Genomic DNA, 18619 nt, shown 5'->3' with positions numbered 1-18619 from the left:
ATACGTTCTTGTCAGATCTTTTTCTGAATCTACTATGCTATGGATGGGCAAACTTCTTGGCCTGAGGGCCACATTTGGGTGGGTAAATTATATGCAGGGCCATGAATGTAGGGCTGGGGCAGGGGCTTGGGTATGGGAGGGAGTGCAGGGTGCAGGAGGGGGCTCAGGGCAGGGGGTTGGGGTGTGGCCTGGCGCCGCTTACCTCGAGCAGCTCCTGGGTGGCAGAGGTGCACAGGAGGGCTAAGGCAGGTTCCCTACCTGCCCTGATCCTGTACTGCTCCTGGAAGTGGCCAGCATGTCTGGCAGTGGCTCCTTGGGGTGGGGCAAGCGGCTCTGCCGCGCGCTGCCCTCACCTGTGGGTACCACCCCCGAAGCTCCCATTGACCGCAGTTGCCCGTTCCCGGCCAATGGGAACTGCAAGGGGGGGAGCGGTGCCTGCAGGTGAGGGCAGTGCATGGAGCCCTCTGCCCCCACCCCCCCAGGGGCCACAGGGACGTGGTGCTGGCCACTTCCGGGAGTGGCATGGGGCCAGGGCAGGCAGGGAGCCTGCCTTAGCCCCACTGCACCATAGGGCTGGCAATCCCACAGGCCGGATTGAAAGCCCTGATGAGCCAGATCCGGCCTGTGGGCCATAGTTTGCCCTCCCCTGTACTATGCTCTTGGCTTCAGTGACAGCCAGGGGCAGCAAGTTCTTCAGGTGAAGTGCGTGGTGTAGAAAACGAGTTCCTTTCATTCGTTTTAAGTTTGTGGTCATTCAGCATTCTTGAACATCTCCTTGTTTGTGAATTTGTGGGAGAGGATAATTAGGAGCCCCTATTTGCACTTTCTACGTTTCTTCATTTTGTATACCTATCGTGTACTATCCCCACCGAATCCCAGTCTTCTCTTTTCATATGGAGCTTTCCCATGCCTCTAATCATTCTTCTTATTCAACCCTAATGCTCTTCTGTATTCTTTTTGAGGCAGGGAGATCAGATACCCACACAGTATTTCAGGCAAGGACACACTACTACTTATATTTATGCTTTCTGGCATGTACTGCAATGTCTGGGAATTTGGCAAGATCTAAAAAAGCTATTTCAGTGTGCACTGCTCATCCTGCACAACTTCTTACCGCAACCTAATGAATTCTAAAGATTTCTACAAGAATTTAGCCAGCCTGTGGCCAATAAGAGATTTTGTGCAATATGGATCTTTTGCAATTCAGCAGGCATAACCACAAAGGTAACTTGACGGAAAGGAGATAAGAGACAGCTTGGTCATAAAGGCTCAGAAGTGCCACATCCGGGGTGCTATGGATGTGAAGGGAGATAAGAGGAAAGCAGATACCCTGCAATATAAAATATGAGCCAAATAAATTTAGACCCAGGCCCACAATGTACATTATGTGCCACAAGCAAGAGCAGGGCGCCAGTGAGCTTCCTCCCTTTCCTGTTGCAGGAGGAGGAAAATAGCTGATCCATGCAGTTTACATGTGAGGCAGGACCACTCAGCAGTAACCTGCTCTGCTTTTTAAGAATAGTCCTTTCAAGACCTCTTTTGAAGAGAGCTGTGTATGGGGCACAGACCAATTCAGCGAAGCCTTGTCCTATAGGTCTAATGATATGGTCAGTTTAAGGTTCAGTTCTGTTTGAACTATCAGAGTTGTTAACGCTGAGCAGTACTACAGACCAGAAACCATTCCTATCAGACAGAGCTGTATGCCATGGAACGGCATGCCAATTTTAGTTACATAGTTTTTAAGAAAAGGGCTCAAAATGGCCAGTGTGTACATACCTTTCCTCACTGTTCCTGGATTATTCCTGAAAGAAAAAACATTGGACATTAGTTCTGCGTGATCATTTCAAGATAACACTCGTTAGCATCTAGTGCGCACTTACACCCTTCACAATGGAACTCAGAATGTTGCAAAATGTTGCAGTCTGCAACATCAGATACTGGAAGTCCCTGAGGTTATAGAAGCCTAATGGTATCTGACGACACAAACTAAAACTTCCATGAAGAAGGGTCAATTCAGTAAATCACTTTCTAGCCAGGGGCTGAAAGTCAAAATGATAGAAGTGATGACCAAAGCTGAAGGCCGCAATGAGACATCCAAGGGCAAGAAGGTATTTGGGCATGCAGCAGGGCCTATGCCTGAGGCACTACATGTTGGCAGGGATAAGGGGGCAGATAAAGGACGTCACCAGCATGGCTCTGTAGTACTGTACATTTTTCACATAACCAGCATTCTTTAAGGAGTCAGTCTTTTTAAAAATGTATTCTGCTTCATAGTTTTAAAAACACAAGGGGGAGAAGAATGAATCAAGTTTATTTACCCACAGCTCCGAGTAAGATATTTAAGCAAACTCAGGTTGGCTTTGCATGGCATTAAAGATGCTTAATGAGACTGTACTATAACTTCTAAGCAAAACTTTTAAACCAGAAATTTCCACTTGTCAACATTGACTGTGTCAGACACCTTTACAAGCTAAAAAGCTTTGTGTACTTCCAACTTTGGGCTCTAGTGTTAAAAAAGGAGGAGCAGAGGACCTGAAGCAAGCTGAAAGCTGGAAAACCATAACCTCCCTATCAAGCAAATTAACCGAAAACGGAACAAGTGACAGGAAACCACCTGATTTTCTGGCATGCTGTTTTATCACAGAGAGTAATGGGGGCAATGAGGGCAACAGGAAATTCATGTCCCACGATCAGCTCACTTGTCATGACCTAGGAAAAGGGTGGCCTTAGAAGGGTTTAATGGAATTTTACCCGTTTACTCAAATCATTTACACAAAATACATGTCAGAAACACACCTGTATTACTGAACCTTATGAACTTATGTCAGAAAACCTTAGCTTGCCATCCTGCTACAGGTTCAGTAGGTGCAGGAGCAAGTTTAATACTCCATGCATTCTCGTACATCCTTATATGTGCATCTTACATTAAAGCATCTAATTTATCTTTCCATCATTTTTACCGGTCTCTTTTTTAAATTAGGAAAATCTAACTGACTGGTCAGTTTCATCTGAGCTGCACAGTCTCATGCACTAGCTGAATTCTGTAAAGTTTAGGTCGTACACACGGCACAAGTGTCACTTAAAAAACCTTTTCAATATAAAACGTGTTATGGAAAGATTTCTATTGGCTGTAGGCTTTGCAAAAAACCCCACCTAATTTCAAAAGAAAAAAGTTTGAGACCAAATTTGACCTGGCCATGTCCCTTTAATCCCCAATTTGCACTCTTGAAATTTGAAGTTCTAATTTAACTTGTTAAAAAAAGAGCAAAACAGACAGGTTTCTATCCCATGGAACAGAATGTTGCAATTGTCACAGTGTTGCTAAAGTGACAAACTGAAGACAACCAATGGTCTATCTACTACAACAGTGTCTAAGAGCAACCAGTGTTGGGTAAATTGCTGAGGAAGGCACGAACTTCCCCAGAATTCACCTAGCTCTGTAATATTCCAAGAGAAATGAGCATGATCATTGGCTATGGAATTTTTATCATCCGGGAGAGCAAATTACAATGCAAAAAGTTACCAGTGCATTTTTACAACTGAAGTACTACTGCCATCTGCCAAGTTGATTTCAACTAGTGTAATGAACTCTTTGTTCTTACAGCTGATGGAAAATACAATCAATACCGGCTGTTACAAGAATACAAGATATGGACAGTCCAGCATTTTCTCAGGAACTTTAAAATAATTTTGACACTATAATCCCACCCACCCTATTGCAGCTTACATCTTAAAACCTGATGCACAAGCATATGAGAAACACAGCCAGCAGTGTCAGGTACATGTGCTAGTACTCAATATTGTAAAACCCTCTGCAGTCCAGTTTCAAGGAAGAGCCCCTGTTCATTTCTTGAGGATACACGTTCAACAATTCAGCTAGTTGAGAGTGGTTGGAGATGAGGAAAATGTATTACAATAGGTAAAAACAGCCAGATATATGTTTAATTTCTGTGTGGTTCAGTGTCAAAGTTAATTTGTAGCACTGAAGTTAGTTGATCAAGATTGCTCAGCCTCTGCCAGTGAGATGAGGTTTCAGTTCTCTGGAGAACTACTGTAAATCTCTGAAGAGAAGGGTGGAGAGGGGAACAAAAAGATTTGTAAAAATTAATGGAATTTTTCCCACAACTGCTAGAGAATGTTTTTCAGGCATTTAGCCAACACTGCTTTAGAGTGTAAAAAAGCATGTGGGCTTTTCACAGCTCTGTACTTGAACATTAAAACAAAAAAAGGCAGGCTCAGTGAGGCACCTAGGCAACAGTCACTCTGATGCAGGAAAAACTACGTCAGTGGGCTGCATCACTGCTGAGGCTCTGGGGTTGGGGAACCCTCCTACAGCATATCACTACCCACACAGTGAGTTCAGTTTACTGTTCTTGTCCTCAGTTCTATAGGCTCAGCGAGGAGGAGGAGGAGGAGGAAGAGCAAAAGCAAAGCACCACTTTTCACTTGAGTGAAAGGACAAAACTGACTCACACACTTGAGTAATAAGGCAAACCAGTGTGTTTGTAAGGTTAAATAAAAAGGTAACACTGCAAAGGACTGAACTGTCACATGCTAAGTTAAACAGACATTGAACACACTGCAAGTTATCATTATGTACAGGTTCTTCTGAATTCCACTTTGAGACCCCCAGGGGGTAGCCACTGAACAAAAGAGACAACAAATCCCACATCCCCTTCTGCGTCTACACAATACAGTGGCAGCTTTGTTGAGACTCCTGGTTTAGTGTGTTAAAATTAGGCAGGATGATTTTGGTCCTCATGCTGGTCTGTCCCCCTCCAGAGATTTCTCCAACTTGTACTCACAGGTGACTATTTCTATTCAAACTGAGCAAGCCAGAGCAGCACATTTACAGCATAAATACTTGATTTAACACCAAGCTTTTCCATACATTTCATTTTACTATAGGACATTAACTACCTGTTAGAGACTTGTTTTGCAACTGGCTCCCGACTGTCTGCAGAACTTAATTTAAGCATACAAAAAAGACAGGATTTAACTAAACCAGAAGTGCAATTTCTAGCAATCATGTTTTACTCAGAAAACTGATTCTCGGTGCCTCAAATTTCAATAATTAGTTAAAACAGGAGTTAAGACTCATTTCCTCCCTCTCTTTTAACCCTTTCTGATCTCCAGAATGAGTCTGGGGATAGCCTCGTGGACGCAGATCTAAAGTTCACCCCACTAGTGTCATAATGCAGTAATGACTTACACTGAGTCATTCCAGGACAGACTTTTTTCTTATTCATCCTGGGAAAATGAAGAAGAACAGCAGGAGAAAGAGCAACCACTCAGACAAGCAGTGTGTCACCACTCAGAATACTGCTGCACCTTAATTTGCCACAGGTACCCGTATCCGATTCCAGAGTATGGACCATGTTGACTTGTTAGTGGCGTTTTTTCAATAGGCCAGAAAATCTGAGGTTGCTAAATGGTGCCATAGGAGATTATTACTGAGAAATTCACAAGTTATTTACATCCGTTCAAGGAGTTTTGCTGTGAACATACAGATGACTTTAGTCTTTGTCTGTGTGGCCACTGGTTTCATGCAACAGATCCCTTACATTAAAAAAATGTGATCTTGACAACAGAATTGCTTAACTCCCAAAGCACATGGACTCCGCTATGCCACTGTTTTGTTCCCAAAAGTAAGCTAGAATCAGTGTTGGTATCTACAGCACAAATAGCATAATTAGTTCTGAAAATAGTCCCCAGAGCAGAGAAAGCTTGAATTTAATTTAGGGACATTTAAGGTATTTTTCCTACCACAGTTCAAAACAAAGAACTTTGTTTCTATAGTAATTGGAAACTGTACTAAAACAATTTCCTCTCTATTGGCTGCACAGTAGTTTATTGCTGTAGGGTGGGTCGTTGATGTTTAGTGATTAAAAAGACATCTGTTTAGGGAAAGTATCTGCTTATAAAACATTATTTTGGACCCTGCAAACAGGCTAATCTTAGCAGTGTCCTACTGAAGAAAGTTTATTCATAAGATTCAGATTGCACTTGTTTTAACTAGAACTGGTTTAGAGAAGACAATGCAATATCAGCTGGTCTCTTCAACATGTGTTTTTAAACAGCTTTAGACAGTGAGCTCTTCAGGGTAGGGACTGTGTATTGCTCTACCCAGTACCTAGCACAAGCTGGCCCTGATCATGCTTGATCCATAGGCACTACTGTAACCATGATTAAGAATATCTGACATGCTTATAGAATGCTAGAATGAGAAGTGCACAGTTGTTAGCAGCAGTAGTTCATCTCAGAAAGAAAGGATTCCTTTATATTTAGAGATAAAAGCAGGGCAGCCTCCGTGGTTATTTGCTCCGTCACAAAGCATTACATAACAGTCTCTGGAGAACAGCCATCTTTTCAAAATAAGAATAATTATGAATGTGTGAAAGCTTAGGGGTGCGCCGTCTTGTCGGTACCGAGTGGAGATTATGGTCAGCAGCTTGCAGAAGCAACAATACACAAAGGAGCCATCATTTAAAAAAAAGTAAGTAACTGCACAGGAACCAATCATAACACTGCAATTTTAGACTGGATGCAAAAATGGGCATTCACATTTCACCTCAATTTGAGTCTTAACTAGATTATACCTTGAACGTCCAATGTCTGCAACATTAAAATTAAAACAAAGGGTCAGCAAAGGGGCAGACTGTGTGTTTTGAAAAGATCCTGTATATAGGTGCATTGGAGGTGGCTGACAGCTATTTTGACATTAAGTATTTCTAGGGCTAAAAACCATCAGGAAGAACATGCATAAGTCTTCAGTGTCTTGCTCCCTTCCTCCACCCTCCCACTTTATCCACCCCCTCTATAAAGTCACCATCCTGTTCAACTTCAGAGTAAAACTGCCACACATTCCACTCAGAGTGGGCTGTTTGTCAAACTTTGCCTACATTTGTCAGCTGAGCAGCTGAGGCTAGTGAGTCGCACTGCCTACTCCCCCGGCCTGGAGGAATCAGTGCCCTGTATACAAACCTCTCTCCACTGCACGTGAGGTTTTGTTTTTGCAGCAAAAGGTTCAGAGAAATAAGAAAATACATCATCTGAGATTCATATTTAATACACCCGCAGACAACAAGTGCGTGGCAGAGCTGAGGGGAAGATTTAAAAAAATCCACTGGGACATGCTTCTAAATCCACTAGGTGCTTTTGAAAATCTAATCTTAATCCATGAAGCTATTCTCCTAAATCAGACTCATTCAGATATCAGAATCCTGAAGGAGCAAGTTCATACAAAAAGCTACTTAAGTCTTTTCAGGGAATGCTGTATTCTGACCATTTACAAAGTGCTGTAACTGTTGTGGGTTATGAACTATAGGGTTCAGCATCCAAACTTGATGCAAAATCCTGTGGGAGCACTGAGTGCCTTCAACTCCCGCTAAGGTCAGTGTGGGAGGAGGGTACTTGGCATCTCACAGGATCAGGCCTTTGGGCTCATCCAATGATTTTAATTACAATTACAAGAAGGGTGGAGGAGAAAGGTTAAAAGGAGAAAAAGGATGCTATGCGTATGGTAGTTTAGGGTAATTCTGGATTAAAAGAGCAAAAGGGTTTTACCTGAAAGAACAGAATAGGTCACAGCAAGGGGTAACCTTCAATTAAGTTTAAGTATTACTCAGACACACTGATGATCTTTCAGGGAATCGTTTAAGATTAGTTAAATTCTTTGCCTGGGATGACAGATAACGCATCAGGATGCTGTAGCTCCTCCCTGCTTCCACATTGTGTCAACACCTAATTTAGGATAGAAACACGTGCTGTAATTTAAAGTGTGGGTAATTGTGATGGAGGGGATGTAATGTGAATGCCCCAGATACCATTCCTTTCTCTTACACAACTAGCTTGTAGAAAAGGTAAAAGGAGACGCAGAAAGCTAGGATGAGAAGCCAGGTGGGATTAGTCACTGAAGACTTAAAACACAATCAAAATATATTTAGTGCATGCATCCATTCACCCCCCTCCTTCACCATGCTCACACAAGGGATTTCAATATTCCACAGACATTAAGTGCGTAGCAGCCCAGCATTAAAGTAAATGAAGTAAAACTAATTCTCTGCTGGAGAATGTAATTGCTCTAACAACAGACAAGCAGCTTCCATGGAATGGAACTGACAATATGAAGGCAGATGATCAGGTCACTAGGAAACTGCTCCCCAGCATGGTAGGAAGAGAATAATGGCCTCACAGCAAACAAAATTTTCAATCTGGAATAATGGTTAAACTCCAATGATAGGAATATTGGTGTTTTTATTTGTCAAGAAGGAAGGAAGCCCTAGCCAGAAATACAAGGCAAGTTACAAAAATCAGTAGTAATGAGATGTGTCTGTTCTGACCCCTAGTGTTTTGTCATCAAATGTAAACATCCTTCAATTTTGCCACTAATGGGCGAAACAGCCCCTGAAGCTCCCTCTGTGCAAGGTCAGTTTCCCCTTGCCACACTACAAGTAGGAAAATCCTTCCATAACCTCCTAAGAAAAAGTGAGCTATGTTTCATTCCCCATAGAAATATTCTGGGTTTGAACATTGGTTTTGAGCACAATTATCAGATCCACAGCTCAACTCCCGAAAGAGTTCAAGGCATCTAACACGGGAAGTTACTACTAGTTCCAGGCCAACAGTTCAATGGCCAGCCTGGAAGGGTTAACAAGGCTGCTTTTAATCCTCCTCTTCAGTTTTCTGCAAAAACAAATTGTCACTTGTAACAGATATTTAGACTAAAGGTGCCCTATGCACCAACTGCCTCCTTTCAACCATACTTTAAAGAGATTCTAAATGCACCAGACCACCAGCTGCAGAGAAGTTACTATATTAAAAAGAAAAGGAGTACTTGTGGCACCTTAGAGACTAACCAATTTATTTGAGCATGAGCTTTCATGAGCTACAGCTCACTTCATCGAAAGCTCATGCTCAAATAAATTGGTTAGTCTCTAAGGTGCCACAAGTACTCCTTTTCTTTTTGCGAATACAGACTAACACGGCTGTTACTCTGAAACCTATATTAAAAAGGCTTGAGCACCTCCCCCTCCTCTTCCCATTCAGTAATTCTAGGCAAATAAAAGATCAGAAATTCCAGCCTTATCTATACTGGGGATTTACCTTTGTTACACTCAGTGAAGGACAGCAACAGTTGGGTTTACACTGGTACAGCTCTCTTATGTAGGCCTGGTCTACACTTGGGGGGGGGGGGAGCGGCAGATCGATCTAAGATACGCAACTTCAGCTACAAGAATAGCGTAGCTGAGGTCGACGTATCTTAGATCGACTTAAAATCCCTTACTTCACGTCCTCACAGCGTGGGATCAACAGCTGCCGTTCCCCCGTCGACTCCGCTTCCACCTCTCGCCGTGGTGGAGTTCTGGAGTCGACGGCAGAGCGAGTGCGGATTGATTTATCGCGTCTACACTAGACGCAATAAATCGATCCCCAATAGATTGATCACTACCCGCCAATCCGGCAGGTAGTGTAGACATGGCCATAGAGAGGCTATAAACCACTTATTAGCACCAGAGTAAGCTTATGTCAGTTTCAAGTAGGGGTAAACTGCCTCTGACGCAAATTGTGGCCTACAGCATCTTAGCCTTTCTACACCAAGGGTTTGCCCCAGAAGAAGCTACGGCTAAAATTCCCAGCATATACAAGGGCTCTGTAGAATACTAGTTGCTCCAATTATGGTAACATCTGCAGCTATTTCTAGGGTGCTTGCCCATAACATTAGCTACTGAGAGCTACAGGTGATGGCTAGTAATTTGTAAAGAATTTTGACAGTAGCAAATTTGCTGCTTACAAATGCTCAGAGAGCATTATGCATTCTTTGGCCTCATTAGTTTACAGATTCTGCAAGAGTGACTAATTACACAATCCCCCACACTTAAAAATACCACAAGCTAGTCCATCTGTAGCATCACAAGCTTGGGCACGAGACAGACTGGGATCAAGACTGGGCACAAGACCATACATAGCACAGTGAGATAGCTAGGAAGCAGTGGATGTTGAGCTGGGCAATCATGAGGAGCCATGTGACATCTAAAGTGGCCTCCAGTTGTAGTGCATTGCTTCTCCTGTTGAAGATCTGTTCGAGGGGGACAGCTGAATAGCAGGATTTCTGACTCAATGCTCCTGCAAGCTCATTTTATGCTGTGGATTGTTCTACAGCTGAACCTTGTGGGAAAATACACACCATTTGCAAATAAACACCCATTAGTACCAGATGAATCAGTGTCAGTCAGCTCAGTCCCTGACTACTCCGATGCAGCAGAAATCTCATTTTCTGAAATGTCAGAGTAGGAGTTTGAAGCTTATTAATGCCTCATCAAGTGCTCGAATAGTCAGAAAAGCGAGGTAGTGTGCCATGTGTAAGTCAAGTCAGTGCCAAATTTAGAGGCTGGGCGAGGATTCTGTTAGTCTCTAAAAGAGGATTTGTTAAAAATAAAAGTTCATTTGGTTACAGCATAATAAGGCACAACGTACTGTTCGGAACCTGAAGCAAGCAGACACCTTCCCTTAGGTACAGTTCTACACTATTTTCTGTCATGCTATGAAAAAGACAGAAAGCATCAGCTAACCCCATTCCAGTGGGATGCATGGGGCTAGATGACTGAAAGATCAGCAACCCACTGGCTGAGAGGTCAATTCAAAACATGATTTAACAGAAAAAACATAGGGCAGAGGAGGCTTCAACGGGGAGTTCATGGCAAACCATGCAGCAGCAGTGATTTACAACTAAACTGAGTCACTGAAATGTAGCAATGGACAGCTGAGTCCAGGTTTGGTTTTACTGGGGGGACCCTGTCAATGCCCCCCCCCCCCATACACACACTCCCTCTAAAATCAGAACTAGACCCAGGCACCCTCTCCCAAACTCAGCAGATTAAACAAAAACAAAAAGTTATTTAAAAGTCACTTTAGAGGTAGGTATCTCACTTCAAATGGGGCGTACTTTAAACCTGCAAGAAGTGAATCATCACTGAGAACAGAAGAATGCTTCTGTACTCCTCACCAAAAACAAGTCAACATCTGATGCCAACTAAAATTGGGGGAAATTTAGGACCTGTACTGCAACAGTAAAATAAGATGCATATTTAAACCCACACCTCCGTGGCTCAGAACTGCAGACCAGCAGTAAAGATATTCTGCTGCAAGACTAAACACTCAGCTTTATATGATACACTTGCTGGCAGAGTGAATCAAAGCTAAAAAAAAATCTGATAGAAGCTGAAGATCTCCTCACACCGTTGCCAAAAATCATCCAAGCAAAACCAAGCACTGCATGAAGCTCTGGGCTTCCAAATGGTCTACAACAGGGGCAGGCAACCTTTTTGGGCCAAGGGCCACATCTGGGTGGGGAAATTGTATGCAAGGCCAGGGTAGGGGGTTGGGGTGCGGGAGGGAGTGAGGTGTGCAGGAATGGGCTTAGGGCAAGGGATTGGGGCAGAGGAGGGGTGAGGGGTGTATGATGGGGCTCAGGGAAGGAGGTTGGGATGCAGGAGGGATGCGGAGTGCGGCAGAGAGCTCAAGGCAGGGGATTGGGGTGCGAGGTGCAGGCAGGGGGCTTAGGGCAGGGAGTTGGGGAGTGGGGTGCAGGAGGGGTTTGGGATCCAGCCTGGCACCGCTTACCTAAAGCGGCTCTGGGGTGGCAGCGGCACTCACCGGGGCCAGGGCAGGCTCCCTGCCTGCCTGCCCCCATCCTGCTCTGGGAAGCGGCCAGAACCACATCTCTGCACAGCCCTGGTGTGGTGGGGTGGGGAGCCACAGGGCTCCGCGCGCTGCCCTTGCCACACCTCCAGGTACCTCCCCTGAAGCTCCCATTGGCTGCAGTTACCCATTCCCAGCCAATGGGAGCTGCGGGGGGTGGTGCCTGGAGGCAAGGGCAAAGCACAGAGCCCTCTGCCCACCCGGGCCGCGGTGCCGGCCACTTCTGAGAGCAGTGCGGGATCCGCAGCACTACTGGGGGCAATCCTGCAGGCCAGATCCAAAACCCTGAGGGGCCAGATCTAGGCTGCAGGCCATAGTTTGCCCACCCCTGCCACACAGCATGTTAGAGTCCAGACATTTAATTAAGGGAGCGAGCAGCCATGGGACAAGAGGGAAGGTCCTCTCATAGATCAGAAACGGGTTAAAAGACAGGAAACAATGGGTAGGAATAAATGGTCAGTTTTCACAATGGAAAGATAAATAATGGCATCTCCCAAGGATCTATACTGGGACCAGTGTAGTTCAACATATTCATAAATTATCTAAAAAAGGAGATAAACAGTGAGGTGGCAATGTTTGCAGATGATGCAAAATTATTCAAGCTAGTTAAGGCCAAAGCTGACTATAAAGAGTTACAAACGGATCTCACAAAACTGGGTGACTGGGCAGCAAAATGGCAGATGAAATTCAATGTGGATAAGTGCAAAGAAATGCACACTGGAAAACATAATCCCCACTACACACACACAAAGATCTGGTGTTACTGTGAATAGTTCTCTGAAAACATCTGCTCAATTTACAGCAGCAGTCAAAAAAGCTAATCATGTTAGGAGCCATTAGGAAAGGGATAGATAACGACAGAAAATATAGCACCACTATGCAAATCCATGGTACACGCACACCTTGAATACTGCTTGCAGTTCTGGTCACCCAATCTCAAAAAAGGGCATATTAGAATTGGAAAAAGTACAGCAAAGAGCAACAAAAATGATGAGGGGAATGGAACAGCCTCCGTATGAGGAGAGATTGAAAAGACTGGGCCTGTACATCTTGGAAAAAAGAGATGGGGGAGGGGGGGGAATAACTTTTACAGAGGTCAATAAAATCATGACTGGTGAGGAGAAAATGAATAAGGACGTGTTATTTACCCCTTCACATACCACAAGAACCAGGGGTCACACAATGAAATTAACAGGCAGCAGGTTTAAAACAAACGTAAGGAAGCCCTTCTTAACACAATGCAGTGTCAACCCATGGAACTCATTGCCAAGGGATGCTGTAAAGGCCAAAAGTATAACTGGGTTCAAAAAATAATTCAATAAGTTCAGAGGATAGGTCCATCAATAGCTATTAGCCAAGATGGTCAGGGACTCAATCTCATGTTCTGGGTCCCTAAACCTCTAACTGCCAGAAGCTGGGATTGGGCGATAAGAGAATGGATCACTCGATAATTGCCCTGTTCTGTTTCTTCCCTCTGAAGCATCTGGCACAGGCCACTGTCAGAAAACAGGATACTAGACTACATGGCCCGTTGGTTGAACCCACTATTGTCATTCTTATTCTTATGAAATTACTGTAGGGAAAAAAAAATTATGCCACTTCATAGCTGGAGCTGCTAAAGTGAAGCAGAGTTCACTGCTCCAACAACTTTGTTTTCCTTAGTGTGTTCCACATTCCTTTGACAACTGCAGTCCATTAAAATAAATGGAACATTCCACTGAACCATTCCCCAGCATGTAAAAATAAAATTGACACAAAGGGTGGCCATAGTAACTGTTAAAGGTGGAAAAAAAACCAGAGTCAAATCTGCCTTCCCTTTGTTTTCAGATTTTTTTTCCAATTAAAGGACTACTGTTGGTGAATGGTAAGAAATTAACACTCAGATTGTGGCAGGCTCAGATGTGCATTTATACAGACAGATTTTTTTTTTTAAAGCCTTCAGAATGCTTGGGGCTAAGGTGCTACTCAATGCAAAGTGTCTAATATACAATGCTTTAATCAAGCCTTGTATCATCATTGGGTTAGGTATTATCACTGTTTCACAAAGGGGTAAAACTGAGGCCAGTTACTCAAGGCCTCATGAAAGTCAATGGCAGAGGAATGAAACATGCACATCCTGTTTCTCAGGCCTCTAGTCCCTCACCTCCAAGCCAGATAAACACGGTGCTGTTCAGTGTGCATGGTGTCAAAAGGACTAGGCACTCAGCCCTTTTTAAACAAAGTGCCAATACACAGGCGCACCAAGCCTATCTTTAGCACATAAAAATGTACTAAGCCACTTAAAAGCTGAAACTTTGCAGGAGTTGCTAACGACATGCGCATGGTTTGTCAATGTTAAGGTCATAGAATCATAGAATATCAGGGTTGGAAGGGACCTCAGGAGGTCATCTAGTCCAACCCCCTGCTCAAAGCAGGACCAATCCCCAACTAAATCATCCCAGCCAGGGCTTTGTCAAGCCTGACCTTAAAAATATCTAAGGAAGGAGATTCCACCACCTCTCTAGGTAACGCATTCCAGTGTTTCACCACCCTCCTAGTGAAAAAGTTTTTCCTAATATCCAAACTAAACCTCCCGCACTGCAACTTGAGACCATTACTCCTCATTCTGTCATCTGCTACCACTGAGAACAGTCTAGATCCATCCTCTTTGGAACCCCCCTTTCAGGTAGTTGAAAGCAGCTATCAAATCCCCCCTCATTCTTCTCTTCGCAGACTAAACAATCCCGCTTCCGTCAGCCTCTCCTCATAAGTCATGTGTTCCAGTCCCCTAATCCTTTTTGTTGCCCTCCGCTGGACTCTTTCCAATTTTCCCACATCCTTCTTGTAGTGTGGGACCCAAAACTGGATACAGTACTCCAGATGAGGCCTCACCAATGTCAAATAGAGGGGAACGATCACGTCCCTCGATCTACTGGCAATGCCCCTACTTATACATCCCAAAATGCCATTGGCCTTCTTAGCAAGAAGAGCACACTGTTGACTCATATCCAGCTTCTCTTTCACTGTCACCCCTAGCTCCTTTTCTGCAGAACTGCTGCTGAGCCATTCGGTCCCTAGTCTGTAGCGGTGCATGGGATTCTTCCGTCCTAAGTGCAGGACTCTGTACTTGTCCTTGTTGAACCTCATCAGATTTCTTTTGGCCCAATCCTCTAATTTGTCTAGGGCCCTCTGTATCCTATCCCTACCCTCCAGCGTATCTACCTCTCCTCCCAGTTTAGTGTCATCTGCATCCTTGCTGAGGATGCAATCCATGCCATCCTCCATATCATTTATGAAGATATTGAACAAAACCAGCCCAAGGACCGATCCTTGGGGCACTCCACTTGATACCGGCTGCCAACTAGACATGGAGTCATTGATCACTACCCGTTTAGCCCGACAATCTAGCCAACTTTCTATCCACCTTATAGTCCATTCATCCAGCCCATACTACTTTAACTTACTGGCAAGATACTGTGGGAGACCATGTCAAAAGCTTTGCTAAAGTCAAGGAACAACATATCCACTGCTTTCCCCTCATCCACAGAGCCAGTTATCTCGTCATAGAAGGCAATTAGATTAGTCAGGCATGACTTGCCCTTGGTGAATCCATGCTGACTGTTCCTGATCACTTTCCTCTCCTCTAAGTGCTTCAGAATGGATTCCTTGAGGACCTGCTCCATGATTTTTCCAGGGACTGAGGTGAGGGTGACTGGCCTGTAGTTCCCAGGATCATCCTCCTTCCCTTTTTTAAAGATGGGCACTACATTAGCCTTTTTCCAGTCGTCCAGGACCTCCCCCGATCGCCATGAGTTTTCAACGATAATGGCCAATGGTTCTGCAATCACATCCGCCAACTCCTTTAGCACTCTCCGATGCAGCACGTCCGGCCCCACGGACTTGTGCTTGTCCAGCTTTTCTAAATAGTCCCATGCTGGAGTTAGTACAGAATATGGGCGGGGAAAGAATGCTGCCCTGGGATTCTAGTTAACACTAAGGCCTTGTCTAGACTAGGATATGAACGTGAGATAACATGTTAGTGACAGCTTTCTCTAGATGAGGATTGTCTGGTTTAGTCTCCCGAGGTTGGTAATAGTTTGGCCTGATTCTGGCTGTTGGGTGTTGTGTGGTAGTGGCTGGCGTTTGACCTCCAATATAGCACAGCCCACTAGACAATGAGCTGGTGGTCCCTTCTGGCCTTAAACTCTATGACTTAAACATGTGTTAGGATATGTCTTCATGGCAGAGTGTAGCTAACTGGAGTTAAGAGAAGGAACTCAAGTTGAGTTAGCCTAGCTCAAGTGAGAGCACCCACACCATGAACAGCACTCGGGCTGCAGTGTCCTTCCTGGAGTGATTTCCACTCATGTGTGGGTGCCAAGACTTCTAAGGGCATATCCAGTGGTTCTTTGCACTGTGGTAAACTGAGCCCCTCTATGAATTATCTTTCCCAGTGAATTATGGGATAAACTGTGAACATTCTGGGCACAGAGGGGAAATTGTTGGAAGGAACTGGAGAACTAGCAGCACTCAAGTAGAGCTGGCCTGCGTCCACACTGCAGAGTGGTCATGTTAGCAGCTGACTTGTGCTAACTCAAGCTTTTAGTCCAAGCCTCCTGATGGGCCAGCCAACACGAGTTAATAGCAGCACCACTTGAGTGAAGAATGTGTGTGTGTTAGGACAGGACTCCAGAATTATAATTCAGGTTAACTTTGCAGTGAAGACAGACCATTAGACTAGTCAAAGTTAAATTTCAAATCCACCTTCACCCCACCCTCCCAGGTTTAAAACTTGGGCCTTTTTAAGGCACATTAAACTGGTCACTATCTTGCTTACTTCTACAGAAGCAGAGGAACAAAGACACTGAAAAGTGGTACAAGGTTTGAGAACATTTCTCATATCCCAAAGCCTTAGGATAGAAGCCAAATGGACACTAAAACAGGTTTATGGATTGGAAAATCCAATTCAACTGTAAAGACTTAATCCCCGTTTTCACTTCTGCTGAAGTCACACAAATGCTTGTATATTCTTAACTCCTATGAGTCCTAGTATTAACTAATTTCACATTAGTGGCTTTTAAGTTTAACAGCCATATCATCATGCATTTCTTGAATTCAACATTCCAAAGAAGTTTTCACTTGCTCAGCGTGATATTCAGCCACAAGACTAGAGAAGTTTCAGAGTAACAGCCGTGTTAGTCTGTATTCGCAAAAAGAAAAGGAGTACTTGTGGCACCTTAGAGACTAACCAATTTATTTGAGCATGAGCTTTCGTGAGCTACAGCTCACTTCAAGTGAGCTGTAGCTCACGAAAGCTCATGCTCAAATAAATTGGTTAGTCTCTAAGGTGCCACAAGTACTCCTTTTCTTTTTGCGAAGACTAGAGAAGACTTTCTATTAAAGTCCACAATTCATAAAAGAAAGCTATTCTAAAGAGAGACTGAAATTCAACATCTTCAAAAGTGAAACTGAATAGCTTGATTTCATGCTATCTATTCCTAGAAGGGTCACCTGTGGGTAAATCTCCCTTAAGCAAACACCAGAATTAATATTTCACTTTCCCAGAAACATACTATAGACCCCCTTCTGGTGCTTTATTCCCCACCCACATGCAACAAGGCTGTTAGATACTCAACTTCAGCTCAGAATATGAATCAATATGGAAACTCCCCTATCTGTCCCCCATTCTCTTCTGGAGGCTTTTAAGTTTCAAAAGTTGGCCACCTAAGTGCTATTTAACACAATGGGTTCCTGTAGGGGCAAAGATGTACTCTCCACGTGCCTAACTATAGACTGTTGCAGCAGACTCACTGTACTCCTTTGGCAACAAGAACTCACCTGGAAAGTGGCTGTCTGCAGAGAATTTTCAGCAATTCTCTACCATTTGTCTGGAATCTGAGCAGTATTAAAATGCTAGTGCAATGGTGGAAGACTGGATAAAAAATTTCTGTGCAGAGATGATCAAAGTGATAAAATCTTATTCATGGATAATTAGTCACTGCATTGGGACTTTGTAACATACTGTTATCTTGCCAAGATCTCAGATCATAGCATTAAAAAACTTGTTTCCAAGTTGTCCCATTCTTCCTAGCCCCCAAATATAAAAGCTACCTGAAAGCAGAACAGCATTTGTGAATGCTGTTGTATTTAACATGGCCACATTTCCACAATGTGGAAGTTGGCTATAAAAATTTTCTCCCAAAGTGAAAACTTCGGCTCCACAGTGTTCTGTTTTGAAAGATCACAGCTCGAAGATCAATGCACCAGACCCTCAGCTGATGTAAATCTGTAGAGCTCTACATACATGACATCAATGGAGGAACATCAGTGTGGGTCCGTTAAGGACTCATACTGGTGTGTTTACCACTCAAAGTAGAAGGCAAACCGCCATTATACTTTCTGGCAGAGGCTAAACAACAATCCTCTGCTCAACAGGTATGAAGAGTGTCTCAGATTTATGCCACAGTGTGTAGAACAGAAGATCAATTTAAGACCAAACTGAATGTTTTGGAAGATTTCCAATGCATCAAGAGCATAAACATGTCAAGATCACCAGCTCCAGGCCTTTGCTGTCAGGTGTTCCGAGCGCCCATACCATGATAAGTGATGGGAGAAGAAGAGACATTTAACCAAAAGGACTGGGTAACCAAATTGCAAGGATGTAAAGCCATGATTAGAATCAGCAGAATTAAATTTTGCATATTCCACACATTAATATATTTGAGTAAAAATATCATATATCTCACTTAAAGGAGGACACCAGGCAAGTAATTAAGATGTGTGGTTCAAGAACCCCCACACTTCAAAACTTGTCATATCTGAGAAGTATGTCCAGCCTTGCTTAGATTTTCTAGGCGAGGTTTAACACCCTTCGGATATCAGACATCAAAAAGGTCTGATTTTAGTTTGATCTTTGGAACAGACAGAGCTCAACTGCAGG

At 43.8% G+C, this 18619-nt stretch overlaps 1 protein-coding gene across 19 annotated transcripts in view; it reads right to left on the bottom strand.

The window, feature by feature from the left end:
- Positions 1–18619, bottom strand: part of GNG7 (G protein subunit gamma 7) — a 128830-nt gene that overhangs the window by 51551 nt on the left and 58660 nt on the right. For 17 of the 19 annotated variants that reach the window (XM_077841859.1, XM_077841868.1, XM_077841852.1 and 14 more), the window contains one exon: positions 1777–1802. The gene's annotated coding sequence lies outside the window, so the exon portion shown is untranslated. Of the gene's footprint in view, positions 1–1776; positions 1803–2614; positions 2710–18619 lie in introns of all 19 variants that reach the window. The other 2 variants (XM_077841857.1, XM_077841865.1) reach the window with 1 other exon arrangement.

This window comes from Eretmochelys imbricata, chromosome 25 (assembly GCF_965152235.1).
Source record: "Eretmochelys imbricata isolate rEreImb1 chromosome 25, rEreImb1.hap1, whole genome shotgun sequence".
Taxonomy (NCBI): domain Eukaryota; kingdom Metazoa; phylum Chordata; order Testudines; family Cheloniidae; genus Eretmochelys; species Eretmochelys imbricata.
The sequence above is the reverse complement of the archived record's forward strand: the minus strand, read 5'-3'. Positions and strand labels throughout refer to the sequence as shown.